This window comes from Pituophis catenifer, unplaced genomic scaffold (assembly GCF_029215685.1).
Source record: "Pituophis catenifer annectens isolate HBS135680 unplaced genomic scaffold, rPitCat1.0.hap2 SCAF_1, whole genome shotgun sequence".
Lineage (NCBI taxonomy): Eukaryota > Metazoa > Chordata > Lepidosauria > Squamata > Colubridae > Pituophis > Pituophis catenifer.
This window is the reverse complement of record NW_027256881.1, coordinates 151851094-151863925: the sequence shown is the minus strand read 5'-3', so window position 1 is coordinate 151863925 and position 12832 is coordinate 151851094. Positions and strand designations below refer to the sequence as shown.

The window sequence follows — 12832 nt, the reverse complement described above, 5'->3', positions numbered from 1 at the left end:
TATCCCACCCCTCATCAGCCTCGGCCACACTGCGAGGCTCCAACTCAAGGAGGAGAAGACGGAGGAAGGAGGGGAAGTCTAAACGGCGGCTACCTGAAGCAAGCTGCAGCATTATTATGCAGGGCTCCGAGTGGTTGGAGAAGCAGCAGAAATAGCAGCCAGGGCTGGGCTTTCAGCGGGTAAGCAACACTGCCTCTGCCGTGGGGAAATTTGGAGAAGTTATGTGAGCAGCCTATCTCTTAGCTGGCGAGAACGGCTACAGCCTGCCCCCGGCCTCTCTCTCCGCAAAGGGCGGAGTCCCGGGGCTGCATGAAGGCAATGACGGCATGACCGGTGCGCACGTGCACTAAGACATTAAGACCAGCTGATAGTTGCACACGCATGCGCACCAGTAACCAGCAGACTAGCTGGCTGGTGCACATGCGTGCCCTGGAAACCTGGAAGAATGGGCAATGCCACACGTGCCGAGCGACATGGCTCTGCGTGCCACTTCCGGCACGCGTGCCATAGGTTCGCCAACACGGCTATAGGAGAATATCAGGACACCTACCTATCATTTGAAATTGTTGCTTAGTAAACAACAGATCTTTTGTTTGCAAGTGTGTCAACCTGCAATACAAAAACTAAAACAGAGAAGCAGGTCCAGAAGAGCATGGATGAAGAAATATAAATTCAATGTTCTGGAATCCTCAAGTAAACATCCAGATCTAAACCCTGTGGTAATATTGTGGCAGGGCCTAATGCAATCTGTTTTCACTTAAAAAAAAAAACACTTTAAAAGTTATTAGGTTGAAGAAGAAACTTTCTTACAAAACTGATCAGCAACTACACATAGTATTTACTTGGAATTATTGCTAGTAAAGAGAGTATAACCAGCTACTAAATTAAGGGAATATAGCTATTTTTTTACATTTATATATTTTACTTTCTATTACTTTGTTTATGAAATAAATGGACCAAGAACCAAAAGTTGATGTTTATCAACTTATTTAAAGTTACTTGTCTGAGAGAATGAGTAACAGCAACTGTTGGTTCTTTGTCCATTCCTATGGATTAGTATGAACTGCATAAATCTTTTTTAACATTAAGAAGCAGAAATAAGTGAAAATTCAGAACATTTAAAATGGGGTGAATACTATTTTAGAGCTGATAAAACAATAATAATATGTTTTTAAAAGATCGTATTGAATCGTCAATTGTAGCTTAGGAAATATTCCTCTCTATTCTCAGATGCATACTTACTTAAAGGCATCAACTGCACATTAAGGATAGATGCAAAGCTACACCTGGAAGATGTTGATGGGGAATCTGGTTGCACAAACACTGAATTGCTTACAATTTTGACAGGCAAATTAACCTCCAGATAAAAGGTCAGACCAAGCCTATTCGTACTTTAAGCTCCAAATTAGTACCTCAATATCAGACAAAAGTGAGATTTGGCAGGTATGCAAGGTATGGAAAAACGTGTGAATTTCAATACAAATAATTACTAGTTTAGATTTAATAAAATAAATCCTAGGAAGTATAAAATATCCAGGATTTTATTATTTTTTATTTTTTGGTGTGTGTGTGTGTGTGTGTGTGTGTGTGTAAGGCCAAGAGAAACCCACAGTCACATCTTCCATCTCTCACTCTTCTTATGGGAATAAAAATGAGGGGAGAATGACATCCATTGTGTTGATCTTCTGAAATAAGGCCAGAACATAAAATAAATACAATTTGAATATACACAAATAGTATACCTGTTTTAGGGTCTGTAAGGAAGTAAATACTGTACATTTTAACTAGAATTTCTGCTTATAATGTGATGGAAACATCTTTCGGGAATGTACATAGAATCATTTAATACAATCTAATTTTGCTTAGGAACAGACTGAATCTGTAGTTATAATTATGTTGTGAGCAGTGAATAAAAGGAATTGGAACAAAGATCAAAAGGAAGAAATAGCAGGAAAAAGTAGCAAAATCCAACAATATGATATATTTTCATACCTTCTGATGATTCTTCACTCTTAAAATAGCAAACTATTACTAAACTTTATCACCTGATTTATTAAGCGAATTTCATGATTGTTTTGCTTGAAGCTTAACATGAAAAATAACAATACATATGAAACTTCTAAACATAAATGTACATATCAGGAGATACCTACAGTACTTTCTGTGACACCCACACATGTTCACAACATTCAACAACTCTGGAGAATTTTACTTTTATGGAACTGGAGAAGGAGAGAACTGACCTATTCTGTGAAGGGAATTCCAAAGGCAGAGTTTCTTGTACAACTTATTTTTATTTTAATTTCCCGGGGATTGTGATTTTATTCTTTTATGTTAGTCAAAACTTTGAGCTTTCACAATTGCAAAACTAAAGATAGTTGGGCTGTGCAGCACTCAGATACAATTCCAAAAAGGTGTTTTAGTGTGCACAGAGGCACAAATGTAAAAATTGTGTACAACTTTTTTAGGAGTTGCATTTTCCCTGAAATTGTGCAGCTATGTCTCCCCCACCAAAGAATTCCAGGAAAAGACACCTTTTAATCGAATGGAATTTAAAGTGCTGCACAGCTCTACAATTTAATACTGTATATAATTAAAAATAAAGCTGAATAAAATATGTAATTATATATTTAACCAACATTTATTTCTCTTCATATTTTAAGCATTGTTAAGTATTTTTATCATTAACTCTATTATTTTAGCAGGGAACAAAAATTATATAATGGATTTGCACCTTAAAGATTTTTCTCAGTTGACTCTTTTAAGCAGAGTTGGCTCTGTTACAGCAGCAGTCTTAACTTTAATTCATATCTGTTCTTAATTTATGTATTATTATGTATTATTATGTATTATGTATTTATGTGTTTTTCTTGGCTGTACACCGCCCTGAGTCCCTAGGGAGAAGGGCGGTATATAAATTTGAAGTAAAATAAAAATAAAAAATATAGTTGTGACACAAGTGCTTAAACTCTGACAGCACAACTGTTATTGGGCTCATCTGTACCTACATCTGTATAATTGCCAAATACTGCAATAATTCTCATACATATCGAAGAATTAAAATTGCTGAACCAATTACAGGGTTTAAAATCTAGTTCTGCTGGGGTGTACTTTTGCCTTACACACCTTTAGGTGGCTGTCAGCACAAACTATGGGAAGATCTCATATATAGAATGTAGAAATGCAATGGTATCTGTGAAACTTTTAGCAAGAAGGAACATTAAAATAGACAATCATGCTTCTCAGTATGAATTTAGGTCCACATTTAGATCCACATTTTCCAAGTTACTAAACATTTAGCAATGTTAGTAAGCTATATATTGGTAGAAGATGTAAGTGCTCAAATTTTGAATAACCAGTGTTACTTCTGCATATCAGATGGAAGCATTTCAGGAGAAACCATTAATTCCAACATTGTTTTCTCCTCATGCTACACTACACATCATTAAAGCAAACCTGCACAGAATGGGAAAGCAATTAGAGATTAGTGAATTCCAGCATCAAAACTCAGAGAACATTCTTTCAATTGCAATGTTTCTTAACTAATCAGTTTTTTTTTTTTTAATTTTGGGGTGTTGTTTCTTAAAAATACTCCTTGAAGCACAACCACAATTGGGACTAGAATTGTGGCCGCTAAGAGATGTGGCAATAAAGTGAGACATGATCGCACCTCTTAGCAACCCAAACCCCAGCAATCCCCTTAAGCAAATCTTACCAGTCATTAGCTGAAGATCCATCTCTAAGTCATTCCAAGCTTAGTCCCTCCTAGCCTGGAGCGACAGAGTCCCTCAGTGAAATAAAGGACTGACTGCAACTCTTCCCACCTGCCTATCTCCCCATCTCTGCCTTTTGGGGTGCCCTGCACCCTTGCCTTGGAGGGGTGACAAACAGCCCCAGAATCACACACCTCTGAGGCTGCTTGCCATGCCCTGTGAAGCTGCAGCCATCTTACCAGTTCTGGTCACCCTCACCACTCTACACTTTGAGACCTCTGCCACTCTGCATGCCACCACCCCAGCTTTGCCACAAGCTTCTTGCTCTTGCTGCTGTTGAAATGTTCCCAGTCTGAGAGAGGGGGGGATGGAGGGAGGGGGGAAGGAAGGAAGGAAGGAAGGAAGGAAGGAAGGAAGGAAGGAAGGAAGGAAGGAAGGAAGGAAGGAAGGAAGGAAGGATAGCTTCTAGGGGCCATAGAATATCAAAACATCCCTTTGTGCTGTACGGGGCTAACTTTGTCTGTAAGACCTGGTGGGGGGGGAGCCAAAATCACTTTTTTATTCCCTATTTTGCAACTCAAATCCAGTCCCAACTCTTCTTTTGCAAGGAGATCCTGTGTGGAGCTAGGGCTAGCTTTGCACTGGGTAAAATAAAAAGATTGTTTTCACATTTGGTTTCCTTTTTTGTTGTTGTTGTTGCAGCCAGCCCTATGAGCCCTGGAATAAGGGCCAAGGAACAAGATGCAAAAGGGGGGGGGGGGGTTTGGTGTACTCTTGTTTGGGGAGAGGTTGTTTTGTGCGTCTTTTTTTTCACTGCATGAAGCCAATCCCATGGTCCAATAGCCAGGCCTAGGACACCTTATCAGTGGTACAAACGAGATGGAGTTAACAGTCAGCTAGAGTGGCAGAACACAGGGAGGAAGCAGTCCGAAAGAGTTGATTATATGACTGCAGGGGCACTGCATGGTTGCAACTTCAGGCACAGGTCATAAATTGCTGTTGTAACTTGAAATGGTTGCTGAATGATCATAAATTGAGGACTACTGTATGTCATTTTAACGGATTATAACTGAAGTATAAATGAAGTATCAGAAACAGTATAAAGGAGGAAGGGAAGGAGAATACAAATTATATGAAACTGGTCGCAGCCTTCTACAGCTGAAGTGTCAAAAGCCTTGAAGTCTAGACATAATCACCTTACTATGCCAGGGAAAAAATTGAAATTTCAAGAACAAAGCTGAGCCATACTCTGTATGTTTTTGGTAGAATGACATTCCCAAAAAGGAACATCAAATCAAAATGACCTGCCTATTATTTACATCTTGAACAATCAGCACAAAACCTCTCAAATATCCTTCATGAGCCTTGGTGGTGCAGTGGTTAGAATGCAGTACTTTAGGCTATTTCTGCTGACTGCCAGCCGATGGCAATTTGGCAGTTCAAATCTCACCAGGGTCAAGGTTGACTCAGCCTTCCAAGGTGAGTAAAATGAGGACCCAAATTGTCAGGGGCAATATGCTGACTCTGTAAACTGTTTAGAGTGGGCTGTAGAACACTGTAAAGCGGTATATAAGTCTAAGTGCTATTGCTATAATATAAATAAAGCAATTCCAAATTCTTGTTAAAATCACTTTTCCTAAAAGAGCTAATTTACTTGAATGCTTCTTAACAACTGTTTCATAAAATCAGGCTTTTAAAGTTTTCAATAAAGTTGATACATGCTTTAAAAATAATTTCCACATCATTTGAAAGGTCATGCTTTAGTAATCTAAGTTTTACCAGGATCTTTAATACTATCATATGTGTCTTTTGACATGTAAAGATCATAGTATTCTACACTGGTTTTGATCAACTTGAGAGTGTATATAGCACTAATGTGACCTTCAGTAGAATGGTGAGACAGGTTTACAACTATCCAAATAGACAATATGACAAAATCCTTTTATTATAAAAACAGAATGTAAAATATAGCACCAGATCCACTAACAGAAACTTGAAAAACAAAAACCTGCAGTGCTTTAAAAGACCTCAATTTATTGCCTTGACCTTGCTAGCTGATGCAAAATCAGGAAATGAACCAGCAATGGAAATAAACCTTTCATCCTATACAGCTGACTAAAAAGTATTGTGGAATTTCATTGTGGAAAAGCAGCTCTGTGCTAAGCAATTTTCAAAAAGAAAAGAAAAGGACATGGGGAACATGCTTTTGAGAATCTTTTAAATTTGGATGCTTGTTGATAATAAAATTCCCAAATGCATCAGATTTTTAACTATGTTTAACAATCAGGCACTTAACTGTTGCTGCAAAACGCTAAAAGTATTTCTACCACCCTCCTCTGAGAAATCCTGCTATGCTTAATTAGTTAAGACATTTTTTTTTCCTTTCAGTAATTGCTCCTTATTGAAAATGAGCTGTTTGCTGATTTTAAAGGACTCAGGAGGTAATATACTTCTACATTACCACCTGAGTTCTTTAAAATCAGTAAACAGCTTCTTTTCTCTGTAAAAGCAAGTGGCCTATGTGAGCATTTCATTATGAATACATGAATTTATTAATAAACAGTGAATAGTAGGAATAATAGCTTTATTATTATGGTCAATGACTAGAATTAAACACAGCTTTTTAAAAGGATAAAAATAAATGGACCAATAAAATAAAGGGGACTTTTTAAAAAAAAATCTAAATACGAACTAATTTGTATTAAATTACTATTAAACAACTTATCAATTACTAAAACAATAAAATAAAATATTAAAATTAAGTCATTATTAAAAATTAAAGTTACTTGGAAGTGATAATTTTAATAAGATAAACACAGATGAATTACCATATAACTTGGTTAGTTGTCACTGTACTTAGCAAAATCATAAAAATGATGGTTTTAAAATTATCATTTGAATGACTAAAAATTCTAAAAAGGGAAAATTAAACTCACAATAAATAGCAACTGAGATAAAATAGAATTCAATCTCAGAGATCATCTCTATAGCATCAGCTAAGCATCAGTTACTCCATGAGGTGCAATGAGAAATAAGAAGAAATAAGGGATAAAGTAGAATATATGTTTTACATTCAATTTCCTCCCAAGGACATGGCCATAGGTTGTATATTATGGATATGCCAGTGAGTTTCCCTTCTAGAAGAGCTGAACACGTCAGAATCAAGATTAAGTGAAGTTCTAGTACCGCTTTACAAAGCCTTTTAGTAAGATCACACTTGGAATACTGCACCCAGTTCTGGTCACCAAAATCTAAAAAAGATGTTGAGATGCTGGAAAAAGTGCATGGAAGAGCAATGAGAACGATTTTAGGAACTGAGTATATCTAATCTAATGAAAAGAAGGACTAGGGGAGACATGATTACAGTCTTCCAATATCTGAGGGGCTCCAACAAAGACAAGTGAAGTCAAACTATTTTCCAAAGCACTAAAAGGCAATGGATGGAAAATAACTAAGGAGAGAAGAAACCTAGAGCTAAGGAGAAATTTCCTAATGGTGAGCGCAATCAACCAATAGAAAAGCTTGCCTTCAGAAGTTGTGGGTGCTCCATCACTGGATGCTTTCAAAAAGAGACTGGCAATCATTTATCTGAAATGGTATAGAATCTCTTGATCGAGCAAGGGTTGGACTTGGACCTCCAAGGTCCCTTCCAACTCTATTATTCTATGTTCTATGTCTCTAAATTGGGTTAATATAAAGACTCTCCTGTGGTTTAAGCCCAAAATATATGTAAGGTTTTTAACCACTGCCTAAGTTATAGATTTTTGAAGTAAAGTTTAGGTCCTTTGATGAATCTAGGTCAAAAACCCACTTTTAAAACTTCCAATAGAGGTTTCTCATAACGAATCAATACCACGTATTGTGTGGAAAATCTGTGGTCATAGACTGGATTTTATTTAAATCAACCATGAGACTAATGTGTGACAATCTGGCTGCAGGTCTGTGTGACCCCGTGGATAGCCAAGGCTGACTTGATATAAATTAGGAATATACTGATTATGTTATATAGTGAAATCAATAATGATATGCATGATCACTACAAAATAAACAAACAAAATTGTATACTCATCACTCCCAACATAACTAGACTGATTCTAAAAGGAACATCAATTCAAATTCTGTTTAACATGAAAATGATACTGCAGCTTATATAGAATAAAATTCAAGACAATAGATTCCTAGGAAGATTAAGTTATTGTCCCTTTTCGTATGACTGGCTACATTTGATTTTTCAACATCTTGGTGTTCTTGAGGATGTAGTTAAAATTATAAGTCAGATAATCACATCTAGCCAAATTTAGGCAAAATTGAACAGGTAAGTAAAGATGAATATTTGGTGAAAAAAATTCTTATGCTACCCTGTTTCCCCCAAAATAAGACATCACCTGATAATAAGCCCAATCGGGTTTTTGAGCGCATGGCAATAAGACCAAGCGCTTATTTCAGGGTTCAAAAAATATAAGACAGGGTCTTATTTTCAAGGAAACATGGTATGTCTTTTAAGGAATAACTCTCTTGATAAATCTTTGGGAATCTCAACTATCATAGAAAAAAAGAATAAAATATGGAAATACAACAATTGTCTGCATTTTTTTTCTAAGCTCCCAATATGTTATTTTCATGTGCTGTGACTATATCAGTTTGAATTTTACATTACATCGTCTTGGCGGCCAATAAAGTATATATAATATTTTTAAAAATGTGAAGCAATTAGCTAACAGAATCTGTATGAAAACAATGACACCATATTGATTTCTTCCACAACAGAAGTATGGTTGAACTGTGCGGAATATGGTTGATTTAAAGCTAAATATTATGAATTTTGGAAGTGCATGATGTTATAGTTCTAATCTTCTGAATGCCTTGAAGGAAACAAATTGTATCTGAAATTTATAATCCAATCAGGCTCAGATTAAATACATCTATCCTGAACATACAGCTGCTACTAAAAATAGCATGAATTATATTTTTAATTCCTGGTTCCCCCCCCCCCTCCTTATTTTTCTCTCTATAAGTTGCTGTCACAATATTCTATGTGATTCCTGTAAATCACAGCTCATGTTCATGCAAAGAAATGTAATACATACTTAAACTCACATATTATTGTATCTAGGTGACAAATGAAAATAAGCAAGGTTATATTACCAATTAAGTTACTGGAAATATAGATACAAATGGATAAAATAGCATGTATTTCATTAAAGGCCAAAAGAATAAATCTCACATAAATAATATGAAATAGCATTAAACAATTCATACAAATTGATTTTTCAAAAAATTTCACATGTAGCAAGTCAAGTACAGGCCTTTTTCCTGTTGATTGTAAAAAAAAAAAAATATTTATGAGAAAAAATCTGGTAGGCTTAGTCAAGTACCATGTCCTCCTATAAAAATTAGCATCTTACACTGTTTTTTCATCAAAAGTTGTGAAATATCAGGAAGATGGATCCCATATAAATTTAATAAATAAACATAAGTAAATAAAAAGCCTCAATATTTTGGTTGGTGCTAGCTTATCTGTACAGTTCCCAGAATCCTGTCAGTTTGCAGGATAAACAGATGCATCATCCAGTCAAAGGTCAGATCCTGCAGTTTTGTTACCATGGAAGCAAGGTTATAAAGTTTTGGTGCCAGATCTTAATATAAATCCTCGTGTTGCCCTTTGAGATTTGACACAGACTTAAGTGCTCTGTAACCCGGCCATTTGGGGTCTCTGCGCTGTTCCAACAGCTGAAAAGAGATGTGTCATCATCTTGCTTGGTATGTTATGCTTTTGTGCTTCTGTTTAAATCTGACTGCTCAAGTTAATAACAAGTAAAATCTCCTTACTTCCTGGTGCATTCATTGTCTCCGGATCCTCAAAGAACCAATTATCTGGCACCTGGCCACTGCCTGACACTTGGCAATACACAAAAGGATGGATGTTAAAACAAGAAACAAAGGAGGTAGCCATGATTCCCCTTTTCTCTATAGATAAAGTATACTTTATTGATTAGTCAATTGACCATATCAAACATGAGCACCAGCCATAGTAAAATACAATAAAATTTAAGATATAGGGGAGTAAGATAAAATAGCTGTGGTGAGATAAAATCAGTGGTGGGATTCAGCCAGTTCGCACCACTTCGGGAGAACCGGTTGTTAACTTTCTGAGCAGTTTGGCAAACTGGTTGTTGGAAGAAATCATTAGGGCAGAGAACCGGTTGTTAAGTTACTTGAATCCCACCACTGGATAAAATGGAATATAGTGGATAAGATAAAGATGAAAGAGTAAGATAAAATAATAGAAGGTAAACAGAAGAAGTATACTTTATTAAGTTGATTGATTGTATCAAATATATAGTATGATACAAAAATGCAAATAAGATAACAAGAAAAAAAAACATAATAGACTCTCAACCTTACAGTTAACTCCAAGCTGGTCAAGGTATTCTGTCCTCTTTGAGATAGCCTTTGAAATTAAGAGACTTACTGAGGATGTGTAGGTTCATTATCTGCAGTAAGTAAGACTACTTCTCCCAGGTACTACAGTATTTTTTAGAAAGTAAGCAATACTTTCTGGAGTACAATTTGCAGTCAATATGTCCAGGATCTTCAATGGCCGCTGTTCAACAAATGCACAATCTTTCTTCAGTTGGGGCTCCATGAAACCTTCCATGACTTACCATGGAATCCAGTTATTCAAATCGAACTCTAGAAAAAGCAGTTGTGACATGTTGAGACATGTAAATTGTTAAATATTTTCTCTAACTGGGAGGCTGATTTTTCTTGAGCCAGCCACTTCAGAGGTTTGACACATTTAAGTGCTGCAATATCATCTTGGGCAGCTACATCAATAACTCTTTGCTCGAAAACTTCCTTGACCTTTAGATCCGATTGGACTGGGCACTGGAAGGAGAATCCATATTGAGAGATAACATTTGAAAATTGGGGGGCCCAGGCATGAGATTGCTTGTTGTGTACTTGCTCTTTGACGCACAGCTCAGGTAGTCTATCTGGGTCCATGGATAGAGTCTTCAGTCAGTAATTAAATACTAATTATTAAATGGCTTTGTATAGGGGGTATGCTCACCTTTACCTTTACTGCTGGGTCTGGTGTAGACTTATCCATCTCCAAGATACATTTCAGAAAAATAGATAGTATTTGTTTCAGTAAGGGGGCATTTATATAGCTCCAAAATTCTGTGCCAGATGTGATCTTTGGGACTATTTTCCTATATTATGTGCCAGATGTGATCTTTGGGACTATTTTATATACCTTTATGATTGGAATTAGGGATGTGGTGGTTCAGTGGCTAAGACACTGAGCTTGTCGATCAAAAGATCGGCAGTACAGCAGTTCGAATCCCTAGTGCTGATAACGGGGTGAGCTCCCATTACTTGTCCCAGCTTCTGCCAACCTAGCAGTTTGAAAGCATGTAAAAAATGCAAGTAGAAAAATAGTGACCACCTTTGGGAGAAGGTAACAGTGTTCCGTGAGCCTTTAGCATTTAGTCATGCCGGCCATATGACCACGGAGATGTCTTCGGACAGCGCTGGCTCTTCGGTTTTGAAACGGAGATGAGCACCGACCCCTAGAATCGGGAACGACTAGCACATATGTGTGAGGGGAACCTTTAACTTTACCTATGATTGGAATTAGAGAATATGAGTAATTAGGGTTGGTAAGCTACCTTATGGCATTTGTATAGATAGTAGCTCTTAAAAAACTCTTTTTAAAATATGGAACTCAGGAACCTGTTTTTGTGAAAAGCAAGTCTCAACTACAGATAGGACTTAACTTGATACATTCCATATCCAGGCTCCAATTATACCTAATCTGCTTCTTATCAAAAACAATTAGTTCTGGACTTATTGATGTTCAGGTAGTTGATTGCCTAATATGTTCTGAACCTGTGAAGCAGTCTTCTCACCCCTACCTGGGTTTATAATATCAATATCATGTCATCTGCATAAAGCAGAATGTTCACATTTATTTTTAACTTTAGGCATATGCATATTGGTGTGGTGAAAGGACTTTGGGATATCTTGTTGATCATTTTGTGGGTCCTCTAGTCCATTAGAAGTTGGGGAAGTGAACAATTGTATAATATTCTTCCCATATGGAGGTAGGTAGAATAGAATAGAATAGAATAGAATAGAATAGAATAGAATAGAATAGAATAGAATAGAATAGAATAGAATAGAATAGAATAGAATAGAATAGAATTTTTTTATTGGCCAAGTGTGATTAGACACACAAGGAATGTGTCTTGGTGCATATGCTCTCAATAAACATAAAAGAAAGAAAAGGTAAAGGGGTATCCAGGGAGAATCTACATTCCCATAGTCCTGCAACTGAGTGCTGGAAAAAGGCTGTGTTTGGGTTTTTGGCTGCTAACTCTAAATTTAGGCAGAGAGAGGACAAGTGATGAATCTTGCATTTAATGGTTTCCTTGTACTCTTGTCTGAACACTAGCATGGCAACATGATTATTATTTGATGCATGGGACTGTGCTGTGTGCATAGCTAGCCTTAATCTTTTCCTCAGGGAGTGATACTTTGAGTGAAACCAATAAGGGCCTTTTATCTGGGTCCTTCTAGGAGGGGTCTTTTCAGTTACGATTTTTCTTAGTTCTACATTTAAGGTTTTCATAAGCTATAAGTAGAGAACTGACATCTATGCAAGATGAGGTAACTATGCTTACCAGAACTTGATCACATTTTATGCATTTAGTCAAAATTCTCACATCCACTCTGGCCCATTTTATCCCCTATCCCCCACTGGCAATTGCACAACATCTGCCCAACAACTTTAACAGAAATTCCTAATGGAAAGCCAAATGGGTCCCTGAACGCCCAGTCATAGGAAGATATATATACTGTATATATACTGTATATATACTGTATGACTCCACAAAAAGGGTGCTAGGCTTTAAACTACCACATCAGCAATGGACCGTTCACACCTCACACGGCGTCTGCCGGAACTCTCTGTAAAAATGGGGCATAGTATCCTCCCATCAGTGTGACTATAGGATCTCACATCAAACTGTAGTTCACATCACGACCAGCTGTAGACTAAGGACATATACCGGTCCAGTATCTGATTTGTTTTAATATAAATGATGCTGTGCTTC

General features: G+C 36.8%; 1 protein-coding gene across 1 annotated transcript in view; it reads right to left on the bottom strand.

The window, feature by feature from the left end:
- Window positions 1-12832, bottom strand: part of MACROD2 (mono-ADP ribosylhydrolase 2) — a 1150264-nt gene that overhangs the window by 858755 nt on the left and 278677 nt on the right. The gene's annotated exons all lie outside the window — the stretch shown is intronic.